Source organism: Humulus lupulus, chromosome X (genome assembly GCF_963169125.1).
Source record: "Humulus lupulus chromosome X, drHumLupu1.1, whole genome shotgun sequence".
NCBI classification, from domain to species: Eukaryota; Viridiplantae; Streptophyta; class Magnoliopsida; order Rosales; family Cannabaceae; genus Humulus; species Humulus lupulus.
The window spans coordinates 174,888,504-174,901,122 of record NC_084802.1 but is presented as its reverse complement, the minus strand read 5'-3'; positions in this window follow the sequence as shown (position 1 = coordinate 174,901,122).

Sequence of the window (12,619 nt, the reverse complement as noted above, 5' to 3'; positions counted from 1 at the left end):
CTTTTATAGAGGATGATGCCAGGCACGTGAGGTACCCCCACAATGACCCTCTGGTCCTTACCATTCAAATCGCCAATGCCCGAGTGAAGAGATGCTTGGTGGATACGAGAAGCTCGGTAGATATCATCTATAAAACATCCCTTGAGAAGATGAAGCTCACAGTCAAGGACCTGACACCATGTTCCCAAGTGATATATGGGTTCATAGGAGAGTTCCTAGCACCAACAGGAACTATCAAACTACCGGTCACGGTGGGGGATGCCCCAAGGCACGAGACTGTGATGACAAAGTTCCTAGTGGTAGATTGCTCATCGACTTATAATGTAGTGCTTAGGAGATCCCTGCTGATGGAATTACACGTAGCAATATCTATCTAGCATCTATCTTCGAAGTTCCTTACTAGCGCAGGGCAAGGATGCATACAGGGTAACCAAAGGGAGGCACGAGAATGCTATAATGCATCAGTGGTCAAGGTAAAGAAAGGACCATGCGTAAACAACATGGTAGTAGCCTGCTGTGAAGAGAAGGAAGGAACCGATGAGGTTGTCAACATGGAAGTTGACGTTGAAAGAAACACTCTACTGGAGCTGGGGGCTCCTTTTAACGAAGATTTGTTATTATAGCAAGTTTCCCAGATGAGGGAAACGACATCAATCCTCGCTTTGGGGATGACGTCATGGGGATAGGACCAGTCAAAGAACTAGACGAAGTCCTACTAGATGAGGAGGACCCGACTAGAGTAATTAAAGTCGGCAAGGTCCTAAAGCGGGAAATTAAGGCACAGTTGGTAGAATTTTTGAAGAAGAACTAGGATGTCTTTGCCTGGTCACATAAGGACATGGTTGGAATTTCTCCATCCATGATAAGCCATGTCCTCAATAGTGACAAGAGCTACCCACTAGTGCAACAAAAGAGGAGACTGCTTGATAATGATCGATCTCAAGCCCTAAAGGAGGAGGTCGAGCGGCTCAAGGAAAACGATTTTATAAGGGAGGCCATGGTTGGAATTTCTCCATCCATGATAAGCCATGTCCTCAATGGTGACAAGAGCTACCCACTAGTGCAACAAAAGAGGAGACTGCTTGATAATGATCGATCTCAAGCCCTAAAGGAGGAGGTCGAGCGGCTCAAGGAAAACGATTTTATAAGGGAGGCCTACTACCCATATTGGGTATCAAACCCCGTGCTAGTCCCAAAGCCAAACGGGAAGTGGAGAACATGTGTGGACTTCACAGATCTGAACAAGGCCTACCCCAAAGACTGGTTCCTACTACCCAGAATAGACCAACTGGTCGATGCAACAACAGGACATGAAATACTCTCATTCATGGATGCATATTCTGGGTGTAATCAAATAAGTATGCACCCTCCCGATGAGGAACATACCAGCTTCCAGACTGACAAGGGATTGTACTGTTATAAGGTGATGCAATTCGGCTTGAAGGATGCAGGAGCCACCTACCAATGTTTAGTGAATGGCATGTTTCAAGACTTGATCGGCAAAAATATGGAGGTATACATCAATGACATGTTGGTCAAGTCAAAATAAGTTTGAGGGCATGTTCGAGACTTAGAGGAATGCTTTGCAATACTTAGAAAGTATAGCATGAAGTTAAACCCTCTTAAGTGCTTGTTTGGAGTTGGTTCTGGTAAGTTTCTCGGATACATAGTCAATTCACATGGAATCGATGCTAACCCCGAGAAGATCAAAGCATTGATCGACATGAAGTCACCTACCACAATCAAAGAAGTGCAAAGCTTAACCGGGAGAGTAGCTGCCCTCAGTAGGTTCATATCAAAGTCTACAGACAAGTGTGTCCCTTTTTTTAACTTACTGAGGGGTAGCAAGAAGATCCAATGGACCAAGGAATGTGAGGAAGCTTTCCAAGCCTTGAAGGAGCATCTCACTCGACCTCCCATCCTAGCGAAGCCAATATGTGGTGAAGTACTATTCAACTATTTGGAAATCACCGAGCATGCAATCAGCGCTGCTTTGATAAAAGAAGAGAACATGGTACAACACCCTGTGTACTATACCAGTAAAAGTCTAGTAGGTGCGGAGTCTAGGTATCCCCCTCTTAAAAAACTTTCCTACTATTTAGTAATCGCCTCTCGAAATCTGCGTCCATATTTCCAAGCTCACTCGATCCGAGTCCTGACCAATCAACTGCTAAGACAAGTTCTTTAGAAACTAGAGGCCTTAGGACGATTACTCAAGTTAGTCATGGAACTAGGACAGTTTGATATCACTTATCATTCAGGGACGGTTATAAAAGGACAAGCATTGGCAGACTTCATAGTCGAAGGCACCAACCTTGAAGACCCTTCCTACCAATTGGAGAATGGAGATACCGAGAAGGAAGGAGATACTCCTGTATGGAATTTGTATGTTGATGGAGCATCCAATGAACACAACTCAGGTTTAGGAATCATACTGATCACTCTGGAAAATTACCGAATCCATTGCGCTCTCATATTTGGATTCAACGCTTCAAACAACGAGGCTGAGTTCGAGGCATTATTAGCAGGATTACGCTTGTCTTGGAATGTGCATGCATAGTCCCTGGAGATATTCAGCGATTCCCAGATAGTGGTGTACCAAGTACTGGGAGATTATCAAGACAAGGGACTTAGGATGGTGTAGTACCTGAACAAGGTGAAGGACTTGTTGGCACAGTTCAAGAAATACTCAATTATACAAGTCCCGAGAGAGCAAAATGCCAATGTTGATGCCTTAGCCAAGCTTGCTAGTGCTAAAGATGTGGACACCCTGAATATCATTCCCGTCGAATACTTGATGAAAAGAACCATAACCGAGCAAGAGGCACTACCTGTTGAGTTAGGAGATACATGGATGACCCCTATTATTAACTATCTCAACTAACGAGTAGTACCCAGAGATCGGAACAAAGCAAGGAAGTTGGTGAGACAAGTTGCACGATATATGATAGTTGAAGGGGTCCTGTACCAACGAGGGTACTCCCTACCACTACTAAGGTGCATTACACCCAACCAATCAAAGTTGTTAATGATCGAGGTACACGAGGGTTTTGTGGAGATCACGTTGAGGGGTAGAGTCTATAAAAGAAAATCCTAAGACAAGGATATTTTTGGCCGACGATGAATGGAGACTCGATGGAGTATGTTAGAAGATGCCACAAGTGTCAGATGTTCTCCAAGATACCCCAGGCGGCACCTACCGAATTAACACAAATGCAAAGCCCTTGGCCCTTTGCTGTATGGGGAATTGACTTGATCGGAAAGCTACCTACGGGAAGGGGAGGAGTCCAATTTGCTGTTGTAGTCGTGGACTACTTCACCAAAAGGATTGAAGCAGAATCGCTCGCTACCATAGCCTCGAATAAAGTCTTAGACTTTGTGGTGAAGAATATCATATATTGATTTGGCCTACCAAGGAAGATAGTCTCAGAAAATGGGACTCAATTCGACAGTGATATGTTCATCAAATTTTTTACGAGGCATGGAATCACAAAGAGCTTTTCCTCGGTAGCACACCCCCAAACTAATGGTCAAGTAGAAGTGGTGAACAAGACTATCAAAGACACTCTGAAGAAGAGCCTTGAACAAGCCAAAGGAGCCTGGCCAAAATTACTTTCGGAGGTCCTAGGGTCACATCGAACAGTGGCACAAACGACGACAGGGCATACGCCATTCTCTTTGGCATTTGGGTATGCAGCCATGTTACCAGTTGAAATCACTCCCCCGTCGCATAGACGAGAGACATACGATCAGGGGAGGAACCATCAACTGATAGAAGAGTCATTCGATTTAATTGAAGAAAGATGAGAAAAGGAAAGTCTCAAAGTAGCAGCACATCAACAAAAAGTGGCCAGATACTTCAACTCTAGAGTGAAAGATCGAAAATTCCAAGTTGGGGACTTAGTACTCGGGAGGGTGTTCCTAAATAATAAGGACACTACAACAGGGGTACTAGGACCTAACTGGGAAGGGCCATACCTTATGGAGGAGGTGATCCCACTAGGGACATATAAGATAGCTTGACTGAATGGAGAACTAATAAAAAACTACTAGAATGGTGAACACCTCCGCCGGTACTATCAGTGAAGCTGTTTAGCGGCGACACAAGTTTTAATTTGCAAATGTAGTATTGTTTAAATTATCTATGTAACAACCATTGTGCTTCAATGAATAAATTTAATTTCTTAAGTTTCCCTTAATTCTTTAAATTACATTCAACAAGAGATAGGTTCTAGAACCTTGTCGCCAAATTATGGATCATGTTCGATCTTGGTTCTTGAGGAACCTATCGACCCATATGATCTAAACAAGAGACTGGTCCGAGGACCTTGTCGTCAAACGAATGGATCATGTTTGATCTTGGTTCTTGAGGAGCCTATCGACCCATACGATCCAAAAGATAGACAAGTTCTAGGACCTTGTCGCCAAATTATGGATCATGTTCTATCTTAGTTCTTGAGGAACCTATCAACCCATACGATCCAAACAAGAGACATGTCCTAGGACCTTGTCGCCAAATTTATGGATCATGTTCAATCATGGTTCTTGAGGAGCCTATCAACCCATAAGATCCAAGCAAGAGACTGGTCCGAGGACCTTGTCGCCAAACTATTTGATCATGTTCGATTTCTGTCCTTGAGGAACCTATCGACCCACATGATCAACAAGAGAGACAGGTCCTAGGACCTTGTCGTCAAATTATGGATCACGTTCGATATAGGTTCTTGAGGAGGTTATTGACCCATAAGATCCAAACAAGAGACTAGTCTGAGGACCTTGTCGCCAATTTATTTGCCCATGTTCTATCTTGGTTCTTGAGGAATCTATCGACCTATACGATCAACAAAAGAGACTGGTCCAAGGACTAGTTGCCATCATCGAATCATAATCAAATTTGGTCCTTGAGGGACCGATCGATAATTTCATCTAAGACTCGTTACAGGCTCGATAAGCCCATCTAGACCTGGTCGGTCCAACTTAGACACTTTTGTCTACAATCATTATAACGAGTACACGAGAGATTACGTAGATCGTGATCGACACTTGCTACACAATCTGCATCTATGTATAGGTATCATTACTACTGAGTATGAAACCATCACCCGAATAGCAATGAGGGACAAGCATTTCCTACTTTCATCATTAGGTGAAAAGGATACTACTATGTGTCTAAACGCTCGAAGCAAGGCATGGTCAAGTAGCAAGTGACCAAGGATTTTAAACCCATGATCAATTGAGGGGCATATAGTACATACCAATCGGGGTATACACAAGAAATGAGGGCGTGACCTTAAGTACTAAGCAAGCTCAAGTTTTTCTAGGACATTTGTTCAACATATCGTCCGAAAGTGCAAAAAACAAAAACAAAAAAGGCATTGGTGGTCGGCCTATCACCCATGGGGTGGTTGACCTAACCTGTTTTGTTCATGGTACTTGGTGAAGTATCATACTACTCACATTACCATGGTTGTTAGCATGAAAAACATAAAAGGGTAAGGTTAGTATGGCACGTGAAATACATGTGTTCAGAGTATACTGATACCTGAATCAATGAGGGTTGTGAGTTGATATACTTAGTAAGCATTGGAAATAAAAAATTTCAATCAAAACATTGAGTACTCCTAACAAAAAAGCATAAAGGCATATAATGTCATATGTAAAAACTGTCAAGTACAAGGTGCCCCACCAATGGCATGAAAGGAAAGATAGAATAAAAGACCAAGAGAAGACTAACTAGGGCGAGGAGTATCATCTGAAAGACCACCCTGAGCCTCAGCAGCCTTACAAGCCAGACACTTCCTAAGCTCCTTCGCTCATGTCTTCTCGGGAAGGAAATCCAAGTTCAGATCTTTGTTGGACTTCCAGATCAAGTAGAAGCAAGAAAAATTTGTCTCTAAATACTCCTCTCGAGCCTTGTCCCGGGCAGCTTTGACCTCTTGCTCCTTCTTGACAAGAGCATCCTCTTGCAATTGGTCCATGTCAACAACCAGCTTCTCTTTCTCAGCTTCAGACTGTTGGAGCTGATCGGAATGTTTCCCCTCCATCTGGGCTATCCTGAGAGTCAACTCAGTCGCTTCCTGTTGTTTGAGCTCCACAGCACTGCGGATGGTGTTGATCTCTTCATCCTTCGAAGCAATGTCAGCATCCCTAGAGCTGAGAACGCGCCTAAGGTCCAACACCTCTTGGCGGATAGCTTCAAGCTCAGAATGAAGGTTGGAGAGCGTAGAGGTATACTCCACAGACCCATCACGAACATGAGAAAACAACATCAATGCCTGCAAAAGACATACAGGTGTTAGATAAATGTCAGAACACAAGCTAATGAGACAAGAAGAGAACTGTAAAGGACTCACACTCTAAATGTCTAGGAGTGACTTTGTTAGGATGGTGTTCAAGTCCTCATTCTTAATCCCATTAAAATTCATTGTCGTCTGCTCCATATGAGACACTCGGTCTATGATGGCACCTAGGTTCCGTATTGTAGACTAGTGTGGCTCAGATAAGGGAGCGGGTGCAAAACAGGAGGCACCCGAATCAGTGAAGATGGGAGGAACCGGTGTAGACAAAGATGGCTCTACCTCTGTGATAGGACTAGATGCCAAAGGAGTTGGAGGAGGCACCTCGAGAGGAACCTCCATTATCGACTCAGCCTCAACCCTGGCTCTTTTAGCTGCTCGGACAGAAGGACTAGCCTCGGTGGGAGTCGACCTCTGCTATGTATGAACAAAATCGAACATGTTTGAACCTACAAAAGATGATCAAATGTTAGAAGGATATTAAGCACAGAAGAATCACAAAATAAAGGTGATAAAGTTTCAAACCTTCTGAATGAGATTCGGGCTCGAACGTAGTCTCATCAAAGTCATCTGAAGGAATCGATGAATACGCAACCGATGCACCCACCTCATCATCCTCCTGTCTAGCTAGCACAGGCAAAGAGGGTACCTCCTCGACATGAATAGGTCCCAGGGAGTCTATGACATTCACGAGCTCGGGAGCATCGTCATCCAGAACATCGACTATAGTAGGAGGAAATAACCCAACCTTCCTAAACGCCTTACTATTTCCAGAGATCTCTTCCAAGAAGGTGTTGGTACCCTCACTCATATAATGATGGAAGTGGAAATACCCCGAGTTATGCTGAGAAGGGTTCGTCTTTAGGTCAAATAAGTAGTGCATCTCGTGAGGCACGGGGGCAGCCCATTTTCTACAGTGATAAATAATGTACAACGCAGATAAGACCAAGATCGCATTAGGAGCCAGTTGAGAAGGACTAATACCAAAATAGTCTGCAACGCTATAGAAGTATGGATGAAGAGGAAGTAGGGTGCTAGACTTGATGGCAGAACATGTCCAAGCACGCATACCCAAAGGGGGGTCCTCAGCTCTGTCATCTGGACCAGGGATAGTAATGCACACGCCAGAGAGGTCAAAGGTCTTCCTCAAGTTCTTTACCTTCTCTTTAGTCATGTCAGAGGCAGCCCCCTTGAACAACACAATCTCGTAATCAGCAGGGTGATGCTTCTCAACTAGTTTCCATATGATCTCACTGGCCAAGGTGGCCCCAGAATCTGATGAATGGAACTCTTTTTTTCTTCTCTTCTTTAGCTACATAGCTGGCGATACTATCTTACTCTTGGAAGGAGGGCGAACCACCTTAGGCCGGAACCTGTAAATAGAATGCTCCTGAGGATGAGTAGCATGGCGACGAGAGCCCTCAGTATGTTCTCACTGAGAAGAAGAGTGATGGGGAACCTGACTGGTATCCCAGTGCAAATAGCATTGCAATGAGTCTCACTGACCTGACATGTCCCGCTGAGAAGAATGACTTCGCTTAGATGTGCCTTGAGAGCCGCGAGGCGTACTGTGCTGAGAAGAGCCAGGCGAAGAACTTTGAGTGATATGCTTGGTAATATGAGGATCATCTTCAGAAGGTTGCCAAGTTGTCTGTTTTACTCTCGCCATCGGGCTATACCTTTTCAAGAAGTCTTCCTCACTGAACAAATATAAAAGCGAAGTGAGGGAAAATCCTTTTCACCCTATCCAAGATTTCCTGGGGAGTACGCTCGCTTACTGACTTGTCTGATGAAGAGGAGATGGACATCTGCAACAAAGGAAAAATAAAGAGTAAAGTTAGTAAGTGAGCATAATAAAGCCAATAGCTGGGGGCATACCCATGAACTAAGGAGCAAAAAAGAAGAAATCAGGAGAAAAAGTCTATATAGGGGGTCGGCCCAGTGAGACTAAGCCTAGGCCGACCACCCTGAGTCCCTAAGATTACAAAGCATGAAAGATGGGGAATAGGTGGTCAGCCTACCACCTTAGGCCGACCACCCCAGGGATGCAAACCTTAGAAAAATGACAGGGGACTAAAGTTCAGGTCTCCAATAAATTGTACAGTACAAGGAAGACCCCAAAAGAGATCAGGAAAGGAAGAGCAAATATTTTTTAGGGTCCCAGGTGGTCGGCTTATACTTGGGCTGAGCACCCTGGATCCCTGGAAGTCGCCCAAGGGTATGGTGGTTGGCCCATGAGGTACACACTGCTCGCCCTATGGTGGTATGTAAACTTGGAAATTGTCAGGAGCCTAAGGAAACCTAAGGGTAGTCGGCCCAAACCCTAATCCGTAGGCTTGGAATTTGCATAAGGCAAGGAAAATACAAGGGAAGCCCTAAAGGTACTCGGCCCATGATGGAAACTCTAGGGGTGGTCGGCCCATGAGGAAATGGACATCCTTGGAAATTGCATAAGGAAAGAGAAGGAAAGCATTGGAGGTACTCAGCCCATGATGAAACCCTAGGGGTGGTCGGCCCATGAGGGAACGGACATCCTTGGAAATCGCCTATGCTAGGGTTTGGAATCCAAGAAATTGCCAGGCTAATGATCTCAAAGAAGTGGTCGACCTAGGGTTTTGCATCCCTGGAAACCTCCTATCCTAGGGTTTCACAAACCTGAAATTGCATGTATTAGGGTTTGTAACCCGGGAAATCGTCCAGACTAAGGAATTTCACAGATAAATCGTAGCTTGATTAAAACAAGTCAATTATTTTGGATCAAAATAAAAACAAAACAAGAAGATTCAGACAGATTTCTCAAAGATTGAAAGTATTTCTTCTAAATCTAAGTACATTTAAATTAAATGATGTAAGGATTAGGATAAAGTACTTACCCAAATAAAGATTTGAGTTTGATGAAGAATTGGAGAAATCAGGCTTGGAGACTCCTATGGGTGAGGCGCACAAAGCAAGGAAGTGAGAAGCTACTTATAGCCTCTCATGCTAACCATATATTTTTAGGAATTCAAATTTCCTTGAAAAATATCTAGTATGGTTAAAATTTCAAATTCTTTGAAAAATATCTAGTATTTTTAGGAATTCAAATTCCATGAAAAATATCTTATACTTTTAGGAATTAAAATTTCTTGAAAAATATTTTGTATTTTTAGGAATTAATATCCTTGAAAAATATTTTGTATTTTTAGGACTTCAAACTCCTTGAAAAATATATTATACTTTTAGGACTTCAAATTTCGTTGAAAAATATACTAGATTTTTAGAAAAATAATTTTTCTTGAAAAATCTAGTTATTTTTAGGAATTACAAATTATCCTTGAAAAATTCGTGTTGATAAAATTATCGATAGTTGATAAAAGTACTACGTAATGTCCCGAGGGACTTCGCTATTAAAGTACTGCTACGATATGTTTCTCGGGCCAAGAACAAGTTTACCGTAATGTTGAACACATTATAATAAACTTGGGACGCAAATGCTATCCCTAAAAATTCTAGGGATGACGTGGCGAATGAGAAAGCGGCACATGGCATCACAAATCAGGGAAAAACAATGAAGTATTGAAAAAAGATCGATGAGCAAAAAAGATAGATCCAGCACCCATATGGAAGTCGACCAGGCCTAAACCCCCTAGGGGTGGTCGGCCTGGCCCTAGCCCCTAGCGGTGGTCAGCCTAACCCCAACCCCTAAGGGTGGTCAGCCTGAGATGTTTAAAAAACCCCTAGGGGTGGTTGGCTTAGCCCTAACCCCTAGGGGTGGTCAGCCCAAGCATGCCTAAGAACCCCTCGGGGTGGTCGGCCCACCCTATCCTCCATAGGGTGGTCAGCCTACACTCCCGAAAATGAGTAAAACTCACTCTCGTTAAGACGAAGATCATCAGGCCTAGCACCTAGAAGGTCATCAGGACTAGCACCCAGAAGGTCATAAGGCCTAGCACCTAGAAGGTCATCAGGCCTAGCACCCAGAAAGTCATCAGGCCTAGCACCCAGAAGATCAGCAGGCCTAGCACCCAGAGGGTCATCAGGCCTAGCGCCCAAGCTCTAAAGGGTCGTCGAGCCTAGCACCTAAGTCTCATAGACCAACCAAGACTTAGCATTTTCCAAGAGGTTTCAATCGTGCATTGTCTACCACGATCCAAAGAAACAACGAGAAGACCCACGACTCATAATCATGGGGAGGTGGACACGTATCTCCACTACCTAATAATCATGTACCAAACCACAATTCCAGTATTACTGATCATGTAATAGCCCCTGGGTATTATAAATAAAGGACCCAGGGCTTTGTTTCAAGAGATCATTTTTTCTGGAATTTTTGCCATCGGATGAATTTTTTGGGAGAAACTCAAGGCAAATTAGTAACGAGTGAATATTTTTGTTCATCAGTGTAATTGTCTATCGAGTGATTCAATACTAAAAGCTAAGTGGATTAGGTTATTACTGTTCATCAAAATAGGGTTGAACCACTATAAAATGCATGTGTTTGTTTACAATATTTGTACTCTGTCATTTATTATATTTATTTCGTTCAAAATGTGTCGTATACTGTACATACGACCGTTGGCCAATTTCACAGGTCAACAAGTCTCATATTTATAGTGGAGTAATATTGAGATTTATAAATTAGATTATTATATTAAAGAGTTAATTAATAATCATAATTTATTGGAGCTTGAAATTATAGGGTCCATAGGTCCCTGAGACGGCTCTATCAACACCATTCAAGGAAAGAGTTGAAACAAGTGTAAAACTGTAAATGGCATATTTTGAAGAAATTTGTTCTTCGGGTCAAATATGTAATTATATAATTATTGAGATTAATTAATTAATTTTGATTAATGTAATTTTTGAAATTATTAAATAAAATCATTAATTAATATTTTATATAATTTTTGAAATTATATAAATTGTTGGGGGAGAGTGAGATTACACCACCACAATAACTAGATTCTTCACAAAATTATGATTGATAGAGACCAAAGAAAGATTGAGAAAGATAATGCAAACCCTAGTGTTGGATACAATTCTTCAACTTTGATGATGCTTCAAAGCCCTTCTTGAGTCCACCACCTATGAACTTCTTCTTCAATGCAAAACACAACCAAAGGCTTATACACGATTTGTATCGTTGTCCTAATTCTCTATTTCCTATCCCAACATAGATGCTTAAGGCTTTTTATAAGAGGAAATGTGAATTGGGATTGAACAAGCCTTAAACTCACAAAATCAAGCACTTTCTTTATGAGTTTCTTGGAGAAAACTAGAGATTCTTGAAAGCTAGAGAGAGAGAGAGGCTAGAGAGAGATTTTAGAGAGTGGTCAAGTCTTCCAAAACTCTATGAGGAGCCTTTTATAGTGTAGGCACCATCATTAGGTATAACCAATATGATTAGAGCTAAAGAACTCGTCATTTGGAGCTTAAAACACGTGTCTGTACGAACACGTGTTTCAACGCGTTGCCTACTAGCAAGTGATGCATTGCCTGCTAGGGCTTTTGAGCCCTTTTGCATCCAGGCAATGCAACGCCTCTTGGGAGGCGACACATCGCCTCCCCCTCTGACGTTTGACCTCTCCAACAGGCTTAAAATTTCTCCAAATGCTACCAAACTTATTGAGGATCCTTAGATACCTCCATGTATCACTTTGGACCCAAATATACAATTTTTAAAGTGCCTACAATTGAAACACAAATTTTACACCTATATTATGTGAAATTCACTAAGTTTTTTTATACATATATTGTATAACAAAACTTATCCTTTGTATTTAACCAATCATAACATAAATAAAAATAAATTTTAATTAATTATTTGAATTAATTAAGTTATCTTTATTTGAGTGGGAAAAATAAATTTGATAGTTCAAATTGGATTTGAATTAGGATTTAATGTTTATTCAAATAATTAATTATAAAATATAATTAAATAAAAGATAATTCAAATTCAAATGTGGTTATCATGTTGTTAGATATTTCTATGGATATTAGTTTGAATAAATAAGATTATTTTAAAAGGATAATATTGGATTATTTTTTAAAGAAAAGTGGTTAAGACACAACTCCAATACTTTGGGAAGTTTCACACTACAAGAAAAAATATTTTTAACTACTAAAATATTGGTAGCAAATGATTTATATTTGGTAGCTGATACATTTTTAGCTACCAAATGTTTTAGTAGCGACCTCGTAGCTAAAACCCCATCGCTAAAAGTATTTTGCTACCAAATTTTTTTGTAGCTAATAGTTCTAATTTGCTACTAAATTTTTAGTAGCAAAATATTTACTTTTTGGGACTACTAAAATTTTTTTGCTACCACAATTTAGTAGCAAAT